General features: G+C 39.6%; 1 protein-coding gene across 1 annotated transcript in view; it reads left to right on the forward strand.

The window, feature by feature from the left end:
* The first annotated feature begins 46 nt into the window (after positions 1 to 46).
* The window catches only part of TET1 (tet methylcytosine dioxygenase 1), a 208,981-nt gene continuing 191,263 nt past the window's right edge, over positions 47 to 17,764 (forward strand). Inside the window, 2 exon segments of the mRNA XM_078150750.1 lie at positions 47 to 134; positions 2,551 to 4,345. The gene's annotated coding sequence lies outside the window, so the exon portion shown is untranslated.

Below are 17,764 nucleotides of genomic sequence, written 5' to 3' on the forward strand. Positions count from 1 at the left end.
GACCCGGGGCCGCCCGCGTCCAGCTCATGACGGAAGATGACAGAGCCAGGCCGGGAGGGAGCGACGGAGCAGCCCCGGAGACCAGCGGCCCAGCTTCCATTATAGCCACTGGGGGGGCGGCGCCGAGTGATGACGTAAGCACGCACGGCGGGGAGGCGGGAAAAGGGGCGGGGCCTCCGCCCGGCCGGGAGGGAGGGAGGGAGGGAGGGAGAGAGGGGAGCGGGGAAGGGAAGCGGCCTAGGCTGCTACACGCCCGGAGTCCCAAACCGTGTGCCCTCCTTCAGGGCCCCTTTCTGTCGCGCCCCAAAGCCCCAAGGCCCACTGTTCCCTTGGCCTTTGTTGGGTCCCCCTTCCCTTTTCGGTCGGCCCCGGGGCCCAGGGTCCGCTGTGCGCTCAGGCTCTCTGCCAGTCAATCCTTCAGAACCTCCTAAGCCTGCCTAAGACTCCCCTGAGCCTCTGAACCCTCAGAGTGCCAGACTTCAGAGTCCTCTGGGAGTTAAAAAAAAAAGTGTCTGCTTTCCTCTCAGACGATGCTGACCCCTAAAATTCTGCCAGTCCGTCAGTCCCCATTCCTGCCATCTTCTCAGTTGCCGTGACCCTCAGGATCTGGGCATGAGCTGAATCCTCACCTCTCAGTCTTCACCCGCAGCTGCTAAGCCCCAACATAAATGAGTTCTTCTTCCCCTTGACTCCCTTACCTCTTACAACCTGTGCAGCTCTGCTACCCCTACACCACGTCTGTCTGCTTCGGCATTCATGAACTTGTTTCTCACTAATCTCCTTGTGTCTTCCAGTTCTGTCACCTTTCACAATTTTTAAAAAATTAATAAGCATTTACTTTGTGCAGAGCAAATTTGTGAAATGCAGCAGTCGGGATAGGACAAGGTCCCTGTCATATAGAACTTTCAGTCTCATGAAAGATATGACACATAGGGTTGCCTATAATACACAATAATACTGAATGATTTTTATCAGGGGCAAAGAAAGGACTTTGTAAGAGCTAAGAGGAAGTTTGAGGGAAGAGGTGAAGTTCAAATAAACTGACTTGAGGAGAGTGCATTTAAGCAAGGATTCAAAGGATGGATAAGAATTCAAGAGGGATTAAGCTGGGGAAGAACTTTCCAGATATAAGACACAACTTGAAAAAAAAAAAGGCACAAAGGTGGGAGAGTGTGGGAGACAGGAAGTAGGGCAGTTTGGCTGGAGCATGGAGTATCGATAAAGCTGGAAAAGGGAATTCAGCCCAGATTGTAAAGGGCCTTGAACACCAGGCAAAAGAGTTTGAATTTTATTCATTAGGATCAAAAAGTAAAGACATCAAAGTTTGTCCAATGGCTTTTGCAGTTAGGAGGTGGGTGGTAAGGGAGAACCGAACTAGGGTGATCAGGCACACCTTTGTTTTCTTTCTATGCCCACAGGCTCCACGTGATCTGATTCTATCTACCACATATCTTTAGCTTTGATATACTATAATATATAGGTTTTTAGGAACCATTATTCATGTTACAGAAGAATTTGTACCAAATTCACAATCATGTGTCATGCTTGTGCACTTCCTTTAACTGAAAAAGTCCCAATTCCCATGAATTTTCTTTTCTGTGCCTTTCTCTATATCTGAAGTCAGCCTTTTATATCTCTTAATGATTTCATCTTCCCTGTAGCTTAAACATGATTGAGCCTATACTCAAAAGCCCTCCAACTTGGTGAGACTTAGGAGGGACTGAACCCAATTAACACTGTTTATAGAAAAACATAGGATCACCTTCACATCAACAGGAGGCTTGAGAAGATTTTAGATGAGATTGTGACACTAAAAAGAATGACTAACATATTTAAATTGTTTAAAAAGTAGAGTTAAGGGACAGCAATTATAATGAATAAGAAGTAAGTAGGAGGAGGAATTCAAAATTGAGAAAAAAGCTAATCTGGGGAAGGAAAGTAAGTGTAATTTTTGCAAAATATTGAGATTTCTCTGTTTCTATGAAGAAAGGAAATACCAAGAGAAAAGAATAGTTCATTCTGTTACAAATAGGATTAGATAAAGGTAATGGAACAGAATTTAAAAATATTCCTTTAGGATAAGAAGCAGAAAAGAAAACTTACTGACAATGAAAATTATTACAGCAATCAACATTCAGAATCTTTCTTTTTCCTTTAGGTGTCTCCTCCATATAGCCTTTCCTCATTCTTACAGTTAAAAGTATCCTCTTCCTCAAATTTTTCGAGAACCTATCTGAATCTCTTCTGTGTTCCTATCACTCCTTACTATGTATTACACTTCTCTTGTACATATGAAGAGTTTAATATGATGCCCTGTTCCATTATGGTAGAAGTTTCCTCTGCTCAAGGACTATGCATCTTTGTATCTATAGAGCCTAATATAGTACCTTGCTCATAGTAGGTGCTTTGTAAATGTTTATTGATTTGATAGTGTTTTATACAACTGTATCATCTTTGAATAAGAAGCACAAATTTATGTTGGTGTGAGTTTTCTTTCTTTCTTGAGTATGTGGCTATAACATAGCTTTTGACATTTTTGTGTGGTTTCAGGTGGCCTCCTTGCTGTCCTCTTTGCTCTGAACCTTCTACTCCTACTCCATCTGAGATGTAATCCAGTTTAATGGTATTGTGGTATAAAAGCTTCCTTTTTATAAAACCTCCGGGGGAAGAGACAGCTAGATGGTGCAGTGGATAGAGCACTGGCTTGGAGTTAGGAGGACCTGAGTTCAAATTCGGCCTCAGACACTTGACACTTCATACTTCCTAGCTGTGTGACCCCAGGTAAGCCACTTAACCCCAATTGCCTCACCAAAGAATAAAATAAGACTCCCAGGGGAAAAACCAGAAACTCAGCCTCATTTCTTAAGGTCATTAAAATGTTATATATCAATGAACTAATGAGAACATTTAGAAGATTTTAATGAGAGTGGGGCATAACAGATAGCCCACATTCTGTACTAGCATCCACCAATTTAAAAGAATCGACAAATCTTCAGCTTATAGGATGGACCTCCTAACAGGGGCCGCCTTATAAAAGCAATTCTCCGCCTACCATGCAAAGTCTCCACCCACTATGCAAACAAGTCTCCACCCACCAGCAAAGAAGTATCAACCCACCACTATCCCTTACCCCCTTAACTGGGGGTGGGCTTACATTCTAACTGGGAGGTGGGGCTTACATTCCAGGCCCAAAATTCAAAGATAGGGAAAGAGGCAGGAAGCCAAGGGCAAAGACTCAAGTTGGGGGTGGGGCAGGACTTATTGTTTCTGTTACATGCTTAAAAACAGGGTCTGAGTGGGGGAGGATTTTGAAAATAATAATCAAGAATGATTTGACCCTTTTAGGAGCCTTCACTTTTGAGAGTTCATTTCTCACACTACCTTCTGAACTCATTACCTTAATTACACTGAGAAGTCTTCACTGGGATATCCCATTCAGATCTTTGCTAGAAGTTTTGGTTATTTTATTTTTTTAATAATATTTTATTATTTTTCCCAATTACTTGTAAAAACAATTTTTAACATTTTTTTTAGATGTTAAGTTCCAAATTCTCTCCCTGCTTACCTTCCCTCCTCCTTGAGATGGTAAGCAATTTATATAGATTATACATGTGCAATCATGTAAAACATATTTCCATATTAGTTATGTTGTGAAAGAAAACACAGTAAAAAAAACCATGAAAAAAATAAATGAAAAAATAGTATGCTTTGATCTGTATTCAGACTCCATCAGTTCTTTCTCTGGAGATGGATAGCATTTTTTCTCATGAGTCCTTTGGAATTGTCTTGGATCATTGTATTGCTGAGAATGGGCAAGTCAATTGTATAATGTTGCTGTTATTGTGTACAGTGTTCTGGTCTGCTCACTTCACTCTGCATCAATTCATGTAAGTCCCAGTTTTACTGAGAGCATTCTGCTTGTCATTTCTCATAGCACAATAGTATTCCATTATAATCATATACTACAACTTGTTCAGCCATTCCTCAAATTTATGGTCATCCTCTCAATTTCTAATTCTTTGCCACCACAAAAAGAGCTCCTATATTAATTTTTGTACAAATAGGCCCTTCCCCCCTCCCCTTTTTTTAATCTCTTTGGGATAGTGATCTAGCAGTGGTCGATGGGTATGCACAGTTTTACAGGACTTTGGGCATAGTTCCAAATTACTTTCCAGAATGGCTGGATTAGTTCACAGCTCCACCAATTGTCTTGGTCATCTTCAAGAATGAAGGACAAACAGCAGCAGAGGTTTTATGGAAAGACTTTGACCAGAATGGTGCAGAATAAGAAGGCATGAATGGAGTTCCTACAGTGAAGAGATCATGGATCCATGAAAGCATCAAAGTAAGTGTTGCTGCAATTGACCCACATTCTCTAACTAAAACTTCCATTTTCAAATTTGCATTAATTTCTAACAATATTTTAGAGGTGCTCCTTCTTCATAATTTCCTGGCCATAGTAAGTCATTGAACCTAATTTTGCACCTACTCTTCATCCTTGGTCTGCTTTTTATAATTTGTATATTTTCTGTTTTTATTAGCATAAATGTGTCTGACTATAAGCAGGTTTTCTTCTGTTTCCATTAAATTTATTAATTCAGCCACCAAATAGAATCAATAAGTAGATTCCTGCTTTTTTCAAAAATGACTATTTTATGGCTATGGTAAATAAGAAGAAAATGTATTTTCCAAATTTTACCTTGTAAAGGCATATGTCATTTTGTTTTTTAATTGGGACAGTATTTGAAGGAATAGAGGAGTCCTTCTAGGAGTCAAAGCTAGAAAGTTTAACCATAGTAAAAAAGATTCTGCTGCTATAGTGGAAAGCATACTGGATAGTGAAGCTATGAAGCGAATTTTGGAAGGAAGAAGTGCCATCTTGGCAGGGAATAAGGACAGAGAATGCCAGGTATAGCCCTGGGTGTACTCTAGACCTTCAAAAAGAAAACTCCTAGGATATGTAACCTGTGGGTACTTGTTCCTGACACTGGATGGACCTGGATACACTTTTGGTTGGGTCTCCAAGCACAATCTCTCTGACTCATTTCCCCTCCTCCCTCTAGCCTGGTGCTGGGAATGTCAGTCTCTAGATCAGAATAGGAGCATCTCAGAACTTGAATGAATCTCAGAGCCAACTGGTCCAAACCTATAAGGGGGAATATATATCCAAAGGCAGCCCACTTCACTTTCTCATTGCTCTAATGGATAGGAAATTTTCCCATAAATTAAACCTAAATTTGTCTCTTTGCAACTTCCTTTGAAGGAACTGGGGAGATTTACCCTGAGAAGAAAAGGCTGCTTTCAAGTATTTGAAGGGATGTTGTTCAGGAGAGGCCTAAGGCCAGTACCCTGTTAGTTCAGGTTCAATTTTGGGACAAAACAAGTTACTTGAAAGGCATTGAACAGTTAATAAAAGGAGGTTTACTTTACTCTAACACTGCAAGGATTTGCAAGGATATAGTGGCACCTAACCTCTGGAATTCTGGATAGTAGGGCAGGGTATGGTAACTCTGGTGGTCTTCAGACATCCACTAAGTCAGAGTGAGTGCCCTTCAGTGACCAGGAAGCTGTGTCAGTGGAGGCAGGAGCCAATTAAGTTCCAGAGATAGTTTTGTTGCCTTTTAGGTAAAACCAATTACTATTGCAGGAAAATGGGGAACCCTGGTCCTATCATGTGCTATCTCCATGATGTCAAGGTCCTAAGGATCTTTTGGAATCTCTTGCACAATTTAGATACCTTCATAGCTTTTACTAGACAATTGTCTTGGCAAAGGCAGTATTAAGGGGAAAAGAAAAAGAAGGAAAAAAGAAAACCTATGACCCTTCCTCCCAAAGAGTCATATGTTTGCAGTCCACAGTGGGTCTCCTAATGCAATGTGGTGACTCTAAGATGATGACAGCATCAAGAATATCTAGAACACAGCACAGATCGTGACATCTATGGCAATTCTTCATCATGTATTAGGGCCATCTGTGGTAAAATGCCTAACAGGTCATAAGCCTCTTGCAATGCAACTTGTCAGTCAGTAAATTAGTATTTGTTATCTTTCTCTATTATGTTTCGAACTCATTATCTTTTCCCCTTAAACCCATCCTCCAATTCCTACCTTCCCTATGACTGCTATAGGGGCAAATCCTCCCAGTCCCTCAGGCTTACAGCCTAGGGGTTTTTCTCAACTCCTCACTATCTCTCTATAGTTATAGTAGAGAAAAGGGGAGGATGAGATTGACTTTTTTTTTTAAAGAGTGTCAACGAAAATCTTAAATGGACAAAGGAGAGAACAGGGGGAAGTTCAGTGTGGGACATAAACAACAGGACAGTTTTGGAGCTACTAGATGGAATTTGTTATATATTTTTCATATCCCAGCCAGGCTCCCATCATTGTGAAGTAGTGAAGGCATAATAATATTTAGTTATGAGTATATAATTAGGAAGATCAATCGAGGCAAGTGGGCAGCACAGTGGTTCAAGTGCCCACCTTGAAATCAGGAAGTCCTGAGATCAAATCCAGCATCAGACCCTGTGTGACCCAAAGCAAGTCAATGAAATACTGTCTGTCTCAGTTTCCTCATTTATAAAATGGGGATAATAATAGCACCTACCTCCCAGGGTTGTTGTGAGGATAAAATGAGATAATATCTGTGGAGTGTTATATAAATGCTACTTATATCTGACAATATGCAGTGTTATCCTCTAGTACAGCTAGGTCCTGATTAGTGTGAATAAGGAACCCCACAAAGCAGGTGCATTATTTGAATTTACATGGCATATTTCTATTGGCTTGGAACAAATGACTGTATTTTACATGATTGTTACTTTGAATAGTACAAATTTGAATACATGCAATAGCTATAGGCCGCTCATTATTCACACTAAGCAAAACCTTGCTGTATGTAGTACCCTGCTTCTCTGCCAAGGGCAGGGAAAGTGTGTTTTATTATCTGTCCTCTGGGACCACTATTGGTTTATCAGTTATACCAAGTTCAGCTTCCTCTTAGTGGTCTTTCCATTTGCATCACTGTATATATCATACTGGTTCAGTTTATTTAACTCTCCATTAGTTCATACAACTCTTTGTGTCTCAATTTATTATGTTTGTTGTTTCTGGTTATACAACAATATTCTGTTTTATATCTATGTCACAGTTTGGTAATGCATTTTCTAATAGAAGAGCACCCACTTTGTTGTCAGTTCTTTATTGCCACAAAAAGTGCTGCTAGGAATACTTTGGTGTATCTTGGATCTTTCTGTTTTTTACCTCTTTGGAATACGTACTCAGATTGGTGGGTCAGAGGGTACAAACAGTATAGTCACATTTTTTACATATTTCCATAGCTTTCCAGAATGAAAACCATTAGTGCATTACTATATCTATGTTCCCACAACCCCTCCAACACTAACTGTTTCCATTTTCTATCCTTTCCCCCAATATTCAGGGTGTAAGGGAGAACCTCAAAGTTGTTTTAAATCGTGTTTCTCTTATTATTAGTGATTTGGAACATGTTTTCCTATGCTCATGGATAGTTTACAATTCTTCATATCAAAAGGGTAGAAGTTCAACAATGTCAGTTGCTACAAAGTAAATGAGATCTGGTGAGAAAATGGCAAATGAATTTTGAAACCAGGACAGTTTCAATAAAGTAGGAGTGGAAGCCAAGTTGCAGAGATTTAAGAAGTGAGTAGTAAGGAAATAGAAGCATCAGGTGCAGACCTCTTGTTCTAGATGTTTGGAAGTAAAAAAGGAGAAGATTTGCACCTAGAGGAGTTTGGTAAGCCCTTCCTTTCTTGTGTACAAGGGACTCCTGAGATAGATGCATGAAATAAATCTGCTTCTGCAGAAGATGGATAATGTGAGCTAATGGCTGAAGACACAGATGGATTGTGAGCTCACCACAAAGACCTGGAAACAATGGCAGGCCAGATGAGTCAGAGATGCTGAAATGCATGTGGACTTGGAAAGAAGCCGATGCTACATCTGTGTAGCCCCAAGAGGGAAGCCCCAGCAATTGAGAGACAGACACCAAACTCTGCACATGAACATGGAAAGAGACCCGTTCTGAAGAGAGTTACTTCTAGAATGCATTATCCCCTCCACCCTCAGAGAAGCAGCCAGAGCCAGATGCCAAACTGACAGCAGAGGAGGGGCCAGAACCAAGGAGCAACAAGACATGTATTAGCAATTAGCACAATGGCCTGTATTAGCAAACCTTGCCTGTTACTTTCATGGTCCTGTGAGTCACATGGACTATATAATTTCACATTGGAAGTGGGAAGGTTTTCTTAAATGTCTGTATGTTTGGTGTGAGTCTTGTCTAGCTTTTTTGTTATACAAATGAGCCTTTTTTTTTTCTATTTTCAATGTCTTATTAACCTGAGTAATTGCAGAGGAGCCAAAGGCTCTTTCTGGGAAGCAAAATAAATTCAGGAATTCCCTGGGTGGGGACACAGGCTAGAGGTATTTTTTGAGAGATATTTACAATATTTTGTCCAGGGTTTATGTGTCAGGAGGACAGGTGAGTTGGTTTGTACAAATCTTTTTTCCAAAATATGGGATGACTTGCACATATTTACAGGCAGAGGGAATGATGCCAATGGAAAAGACAGGAAGAGAGAAGGGGAAAGAGAAGGAAAGGAAGAGAGAAGCTAATTAAGGAGACAAGTCAATATTTAACATTCATTTAACAAATATTTATGAAATTTTTCCTATATATAATATACTATTCTAAATTCCAGGGTAGATGCAAAGATAAAGAAGATGGCTCCTGTCTTCAGGTATTACAATCTTGGGGGTGATAAAGTGAACACAAATAAATATGTAACAATTACTATAATCTCACTCTCCCAGATTAAGGAAGGCTACATTTCCTTCTCAGAGTTTTAAGAGTACCATTGAGGATTTGGGGTGTCTTTCTCTAATGCTATTGATTAGAGCCATCTTAGTGTATTTCCAACCCCACACAAATGATAGTAACTAACCTCTTCATTCCATTTGACTAATTAACATTGCTTAGCTTTTACAAGGGGATATTTACTTCAAAGATATAATCAGAACCAAAGTACAAATGTTTCACTTCAAAAGCTGGGAGCGTAGTCTCCTATATCAGAGAAGGATCAGATGACTCAATTTGTGGATCATAGCATTTGTTCCAATGAATTCGCAGCTCAGATACTGTTGCGCTAAATCTCTGGATCTCAGCCTGATGCTGGAGCGCCTGGCCACAAAACCCAGCATGGATTTTACTCCCAAACCTCCTAGTGGCTTGCCTTCTTGACTTTTTTAAAGCTCACTTGCTCATAGTTATCTCTAATTACCTTCATCTAGATGGAGGAAGAAAGGACAACACAGCAATAAGAACAACAGCAGGACCATGGGCTCACTTTGTGGCAGCCCTGGTGGAAAGAAAGATGGAAAGAAAGGCTTAAGGTCTCTCTTCTCCACTGAGCAATTAGTTCTCCTCACTTGAATATATCAGGCAAAAGCTCATCCAAAGGACAAGTCTGGTTTGACTAGTGCCTTTTGAATATACTCCAGTTCCTGCTCTATAGCCATCAAAAAGACTCCTCTTTATCACATCATTAGTGTCCCAGAACCAATTAAAGAATATCTGGTTATACTCCAAAGTCCACAGGGGCATTACATTGGCCAAGGACTCTGTGCATGCAGATAAGGACTAGGCTCTCTGGTGAAGTGCTCCTTTATACTCATAATGACAGAATGAAGTAAGGGCATGAGAGGATTATTAAGTGTTATAAGGTGAGATAAGAGAAAAATCATTTCCAACTGGAGAAAGCACCAAAGATGTCAGTAAGATAATGGCATTTGGTCTAGGCCTTGAATGTTGTGTAGGGATTCAACAGACATGACACTTCAACAGAGATGAAGGGAGGGCCTTTTAAGGTCCCCATGGAATTGACAACAAAAGATAGTATACAAGAAAACAGGTGAAAATACAACTATGGAAGTTGGGAGGTTATCTTTTCTTTGAAGAGAAATGTATGGATAAATATGGGGGAATCAATTGAATCAATCAAATCACAATTTGAAGTAACTGACAGGATGCTATATATCAGATGCCATTATCAGGTGAGAACACCTCATATATCATAACAGGAGGGAAAACTCCCTTAACTCTATTTGATTCCAGGCCTGACTCATGTCTGCATGAGTCATATCTAACAACCAATCATTTAGTCACAGGGTGTTAAAAACAAGGCTCAGGATTAACCAGGTGGGAAATTTTCCTCTACAGGAAATAGCACAATGAGGAAATACAGTCAGGAGGATCCTACCTAGGACATGCCAAGGTCACCCCCAGATCTTTTCCCAGGTGCAGACTTCTGCCTTTAGCAGTTCTCAGACTGCAGCACTACTATTGGCTTCATGAGAATTCAGACAATTATCCCTGCAATCAAAACTCAAAACAATAGTGGTTACAATCCCAAGAATTTTTACCTTAAATAGCAAAATTTCACTGACCACAACTTAGGGCTTGAATATCTTTTCTGACATTTCCCTAACAGTTAACATTTCATTTATCCTTTGTTTATAAATAAAAACTAACCACATTCTAGGGCTTCAGACATACAGCAAATACCTGACAGTTGACTCATCATTAATAAGTTGAAGTTACATCTTTAAACCACCATATACACTTTTATAATAGCCAAAAATTTTTATTTAAAATTTGGTATTAGAGTAAACTTATTAATATTATCTGTTTTATAACAAAATATACTTCATTAAATATTTAACAGTTTTCAAATACCTATTTCTTCTTATCACATTCTTTTAAAAGTCCAATTCATGTATAACAGCTTACAAATTAAAACGGAGGATTTGCCTGACAGGATTTCTGTCACAATGGTTTCTCAAATTTCACAATATAAGAGAATTTAGAAATACAGTAATAAAAAACAATATTATGTATTTAAAACATGAAACAAAACTTCAGATGACATTCATTCAGTCAAATACATTTCCAAATTATCCCATAGGAAAAAATCATTAATCTTATTAACTTTGGCATTTTTAACCCACTTTAGATTATAACAATTACATTGAATTAAAGAAACAATAATAATGCAATGCTTAGCATATGCCAGTCATTGTTTTAAGCATTTTACAATCATTATATCATCTTGATCCTCACAACAACCCTGGGAGGTGGGTACCATTATTATTTTTCTCTTTACAGTTCAGGAAATTGGGGTAAACAGAGATAAGATAACTTGCTTGAGTTACACAGCTAATACATTTCTGCAACCAGAATGTAATTCATGTTCCCCTACATTTTTCCAGCATTTTCTTTTAACACCTGTATTTGGGAACTTGATCTGGGATGAGAGGGTTTAACAAGATAAGAGGGAGAGGGTCTCTGAATTCAGGGGTGTCACAGGAAATCCATGGCTTAAACAATCTTTTCCCTTTTCATGGTCAAGGAAGAGTTAACCAGAGTGACTGTAAAGTGCAGAACATATACCTATTGTCCTCCTCACCCCCTCCACTCTGAGATTCCTTCTAAACTAGCTGCCTTCCTTCATTGCCCTAAAACAATGAAGCTGTCAATCTTCTGGGGAAGTTCAAATGCTATTTTAACTTCTATGAGATTGTAATTCTTATTGTTCATTAAAACAAATTCTACAGAATAGTACCCCAAAACTTACTCAAATATTTCCTAAGAGAGTGAGTTCCTGAAATTATCCAAAATCCCAGGACTCTTCCCTTGCAATCTTAAAAATGATAAATCTTTAAACTCTTTAATTATTAATCTCCTTAACCTCCAAAATCTACCAGAATGTTTTTAGCAGTTCTACAAACTTTGGTTATCTGACTATTTCAGTGATTTCAACTCAGCTAAAGCTGAAATAACAGAAAAATAAAGTGTTGTGCATATTTTTTTCTCTTTTCTTATAGCCTAATCTCCCTGGGAAGGTGTAAAGTGGGAGTTAGCCCTGCTTACTGGGACAATTGCTTCAAGTATGAAAGTTCATTAATCTTTTCCGGTTTTCTTGACTGGCTATATTTTAAATCCTTCAAGGTAACAGAACCTACAAATAACACAAACATGACATAGATATTTTATATTTTACATTTCACAAAGACAAAAATACAAACAAAATAGGACAGACACATAGATAGGATGATTCAATTTAAGCTTTTCTTAAGGGAATCTAAGTTATAAAATGTTTCTCTATTGGTGGTTTTTGATTAGACATTTATTAAAAACATCCTATTTGGGATATTTAATTTTCTTGCTGGCTTCATCAAGACATTTCTTAAGGTAATTTATTTTATCCTAATCAAAAGAACCCTACATTGGCCAACGGTGCCTGGAGTCATCTTGGGTCAATTTCTGTCAATTAATCACATGCCTACAACTTTGGGGCCCATGATGTGGACTTCACACTGCTGTTTTCTGAGGTGGATCGTCATCCAAAGCTTGTTTCCAGGCCTAGGAGAAAGCAATATCCTTTCTAAAGCTCTTAAGACTACAGTTGGAACAAAGTCCCTATAGGGGACAGACACCCAAAATCTTTCCCATGAGGGTCCAAATAAAACCTCTTCCAAGGGAGGGCCAACAAAACTTATCTTCAGTTGGCCTCAGCCAAAATTTCAATCCTCTAAGGGGCCAGAGCTCTACCAAAGATGGGGAGTTCAAGAATCAGGAAAAGAAAGTCACTCGCCACTGCTCTCCAAGCTCAATCCAGCTGAGTTCAAAGGGCTTCTGTAGGTACTGTACTTTTCACTGGGGTCAGAGCAGAAGGTAATTTTCACTTTCTGATTTCACTGCTACTACCAAATTGTCAACTCTGATAACAAATGACCAAAGAGTCACGGAGGTTTTGCAACCATTGTTAACTCCAAAAACACCAAAGAGCTTGGAGGCCCCCACATGTGTGTCTTAATTTCTCTGCCCCGGTGGAATAAAGAAAGCTTTTGGCTTTTAACCTGTGTGAGCTTTGGTGTTTTTGGAATTAACAATAGTTACAAAACCTCTGTGACTCTTTGGTCATTTGTTACCAGAGTTGACAGTACCAACTGTCCTACTTTAGTCAATACCACTTACAGAAAACTTATTAAATCTGGTTAACTGATATTAACTTACAATCATGAGGGTAAGCATATAGTGGATACATGTAAATTATGGCACTAGAAAGCCTTCCCATCCCTCCCCCTTGTAATAGTTAGAGTTTAGAAAGAGAGATATAGCCAAACTCTGGGAACTCAATCTGTTAGTTCAAGTAGGGGTTGAGGGAGTAGTTCCAAGGCCTACATGTACTATACAAGGAAGGAAAGAGTGGTTTTGAGGTGGAGAGGAAAGTAAGGAAACATGGCACTCTTGTATATGGATGCTTTAACCATAGGAATATAATTTTTGGTCACTTATATTTTATATGATATTTTAAGGTTTGAAAGCCAAATTTTTTCCTCCTATTATTTATTTATTGTGATTTTCTTTTGTTTTGTTTTGAAAAAGCTGGGAAAATATACTTTCTGTCCTGTGTAGCTTTTCAGTTATGATTTCTTGAAATATAGCTCTGAAAAAATAGGCTTTAGAAAAGCTCATTATAATTCAAATGGAGCTTTACTATACCTTTAAACCCCAATAACTCTGACTTTTGTTGAAAGGCCAATAATAGCCCTTAGCCCTAGCCTCCTTGCTCATTGTTTAGGTCTAGAAGGCTTACAATGAATGTAAATAGCAATTGTTTTCTGTTGTGGACAGAAACTTCCCTTCCCAGAAAGGTACTTTTGTGATGATAAACTAGGTCACTTTTTGTCTCAATTCTTACCTAGCCCTTAGTCATTGAATTGGCACAGCCTCAAACAAAATGAGACCTGGGAAAGACCTTAATTTAGAAAGAGCAAGGTCATCCACTCCAACCCCTGCCATTGCCAGTCATCTTGACTTTGTCTCACCTCTGGATTCTGATGATTCTGGAGGAGTGAAGCTGATGACTTTGCTCAGCTCTGCCTCACTTAAATCTAATTCACACTCAAGTCAAGACATCATAGTTTGATGTTGTCTTTGAGAACAAAGAAAGAACAACGACATGGAAACAGTGAATGGCCTCAGCTGAGAGTGGACGTAGAGAGCTGCCTGAAGAGCTGATATCTGGGGAAATTAACAAAAGATGAACAAAAGAATACATTTTGAAATTTTCAGATGTTCTGGGATATGTTATTTGTTGCCAGCCCAAGAGGATTGGAAATTGGAGGGAGTCTGGGTTGTTTTTAAGCATATCTCTGATTTCCTCATGTCAATGAAGTGACTGCTTGGAGACTTGGCCCCCAGGAGAAAGCAGCTTACACATGTATATTTATTTAACCAAGTCAAGGAAGTCATTTGAACTAAAATTGGTTCACTTTATTCTGTATCCACTTCTGTATATCCAGAAATGTTCAGATTATTTTGGGGGGAGGGAAGCATGGACTTTCTGTATGTTGACAATTTCAAAGACTCTATTTCAATGATCATAGCTAACTCTGTTTTTCCTTCTGCATACTACTTTAGTCAATACCACGTACAAAAAGCTAATTAAATCTGGTTAACTGATATTAATTTATAATCATGAGGGTAAGCATATAGTGGGTACTTGTGAATTATGGCACTAGAAAACCATTCCTCCCCCTTGTAATAGTTAGAATTCAGAAAGATATAGCCAAACTCTGAGGACTCAGTCTGTTAGTTCAAGTGAGGGTTGGAAAAGTAGTTCCAAGGCCTACATGTACTATACAAGGAAGGAAAGAAACCTAGAGGTTTAGGGGTGCTGGGACCCCAAGATCACATGTAGGTCCTGCCTGAAAGAGTTTGATCCAAGCCTTCTTTCAGCTAAAAACAAGGTTTATTAAAGATCCACTATATTAGCCAGACTCCTAAGGAATCTGAGCATGCGTGAGCTATTGGCTAGATTGTAAAAATCTGAGGAGTAGTTAGATTATAAGAATCCAAGTATTTTGGGGCAGCTAGGTGGTGCAGTGGGTAGAGCATCAGCCCTGAAGTCAGGAAGCCCTGAGTTCAATTTCGGCCTCAGACCAAACACTTGACACTTACTAGCTGTGTGACCCTGGGCAAGTCACTTAACCCCAATTGCCTTAAAAAAAAAAGGAAAAAAAAGAATACAAGCATCTTAATGGAGACAAGATGGACCTTCTACACAGAAAGACTATGGAAGGGATCTAGGAGTGGCCAAGTAGTTTGGAGGAGTGGGGGAGACTGTGAGGTAACAGAAAGCCAGGGACCTGGCCACATGGCCAAGGGAGAATGGAGCCTAGATAGGATTAAGGGTGGGAAGTGACCATAGGGAAATAAGACAATGGAGGACTAGGCTAGGTTAAGGGTAACAGAATTGGGAGATTGGGTGTAGCCACTATGAAAGGCTAATTGATGGGATTATAGCCTCAGGGGACCCCAGAGATTTGGCCATGTGGGAAAGTCCAGGATTTTTCCTTTCTGGAGTCCAGATCCCAACCCCATCAGTCAGTATGTACATATGACCCACTCTTTCTTCTTTCCAATCAGTATATTCAACAGTCCTTCCCTCCCTCCTTTCTTATTCCTTTATTCCACCTTCTTAATCTTAGCCCCTATTTTCCACCTAATATAATCTGACTTCTGTTTATTATGTCAGTGCAACTTTTCTGTTCTTTGTACTTTACTGATTCAGCTTAGAAACTCTAGTGAGAATGTAAGCTTTTGTGCAAATTTACTCCAAAATACCTAGGAGTCAGTCTTTAAAATATTGCTTCATGTAAGTCCCTCACTAATTCCTATGGATCTCTGGCTTTCACATTTCTACTCCTTGCTTCTTGAATTTGTTCATGGAATTTACAGCAAGAAATCTTTCCCTTCTCCAAGCTAGTTTTTTTTCTTGTTTCTGCAAATTTATCTGGCCTCTCCCACAGTATCTCCTGCTTCTTTCAGATTTTTTACTTCCTAGATCACTTTCTAGCCTTGCCCAAGAGTCAATTAATTCCTTTCCACTTCTGCCTCCAAATAGTTACTGTACTTGATGAGGATGGGATCTAGACCCCAAAAAGGAAAAACCCTGGACTCTCCCAGGGGCATTCCCCCTGGGCTATAATCCCATCAACTGGCCTCTCATTGCTGCTATGCCTAATCTCTGTTACCCTTAACATAGCCTGGCCCTCCATTGTCTTACATGTCCCCAGGCCATTTCCCACCCTTAATCCTAACTAGGCTCCATTCTACCTTGGCCAAGTGGTCCAGGTGCCAGGAGTTTTATTCACCCCAGTTTACTGGTGACACCCATTCAGATCTTCCTTAGACCCCTCCTCCAGTCACCCCAAACTATTTGGCCACTCTTAGATCACCCCCCACAGTCTTTCTGTATATGAGGTCTATTTTATCTCCGTTAAGGTGCTCAGATTCTTATAGTCTAGCCGAGGGCTTAGATTCTTATAATCTAGCCAATAGCTCATTAATGTTCAGACTCCTTAAGAGTCTGCCCAATATGATGGATGTTCTAATAAATCTTGTCTTTGGCTGAAAGAAGGCTTGGGTCGAATTCTTTGAGGTAGGACCCATGTGGTGTGATTTTGGGGTCCCAGCACCCCTAATCCCCTAAATCTCATCATACTGATCTTTCTCTATTTTCCTACTTTAGGTTGACAGCATTAACTGCAATTGAAATACTTTTTAAAAATGTGCTATTGTAGAGGTTTAGGGGTGCTGGGACCCCAAAATCATAACACGTGGGTACTACCTGAATGAATTTGACCCAAGCTTTCTTTAAGCCAAAGACAAGGTTTATTAGGACATTCACCATATTGGCCAAACTTTTAAGGAATTTAAGCATTTGTATCCCTAATGTAAGAGGGCCAGGTCTTAAGGATCTGAGCCCCTTAATGGAGACAAGATAGAGCTTAAATACAGAAAGACTGTGAGAGGGATCTAGGAGTGGCCAAGTAGCTTGGGGGTGACTAGAGGAGGGGTCTAAGGAAGATCTGGATGGGAGTGGCCAGTAAGCTGGGGTGAACAGAAGACCAGGGACCTGGACCACATGGCCTAGGGAGAATGGAGTCTAGATATGATTAAGGGTGGGAAGTGGCCTGGGCCATAGGGAGGTAATAGACAATGGAGGGCTAGGTAACAGAATTGGGAGATTGGGTTTAAGGGATAATGAAAGGCCAGTTGATAGGAGTATAGCCTGAGGCTAAGGCCAGAGATATGGCCCTGTGGAAAAGTCCAGAGTTTTTCCTTTTTGGGGTCTAGATCCCATCTTCATCACTATAACTTATTTCATGTTCAACAGACAAAATTCCAAAACTACCTTTTGCATTTTTACCTCAAGGCAGTAGTTTGTTTTGGAATGGAGGGAATGGCCCACAGTTCTTTCCTCTATGCCTTCCCTTAGGAGCAAAATGTTGATAACCCTATATGGACAGAAGGAGAGGAGGGATAAGATAGAAACTAGGCACAGGCCAACATCTATACTATAAATTGCTTATTGCTAAATATTTTACATTTGTTCATGGGTTTGTTCATTTTTCTTTTTCTTTTCTGATACATTGTGGCCACACTGTAAGTGGGAAGTTGATGCCTTTTTCTAGACTGCCCAGTGGAGAAATTTCCTCAGATTAATAAGGGCCCAAGCTAGGTAAAATATGAACAATCTCCCCACCCTCACCCAATTCTTACTCGATTTACCCTAAAGTAAGTAGGCGTGGTTACATTAGGGCTAGATCATTTATATACTAGGCAAATAGTGTTTTTAGTGGGGAATGGTTTTATAAACTCT

This window comes from Phascolarctos cinereus, unplaced genomic scaffold (assembly GCF_003287225.1).
Source record: "Phascolarctos cinereus isolate Bilbo 61053 unplaced genomic scaffold, phaCin_HiC Scaffold_3;HRSCAF=262, whole genome shotgun sequence".
Lineage (NCBI taxonomy): Eukaryota > Metazoa > Chordata > Mammalia > Diprotodontia > Phascolarctidae > Phascolarctos > Phascolarctos cinereus.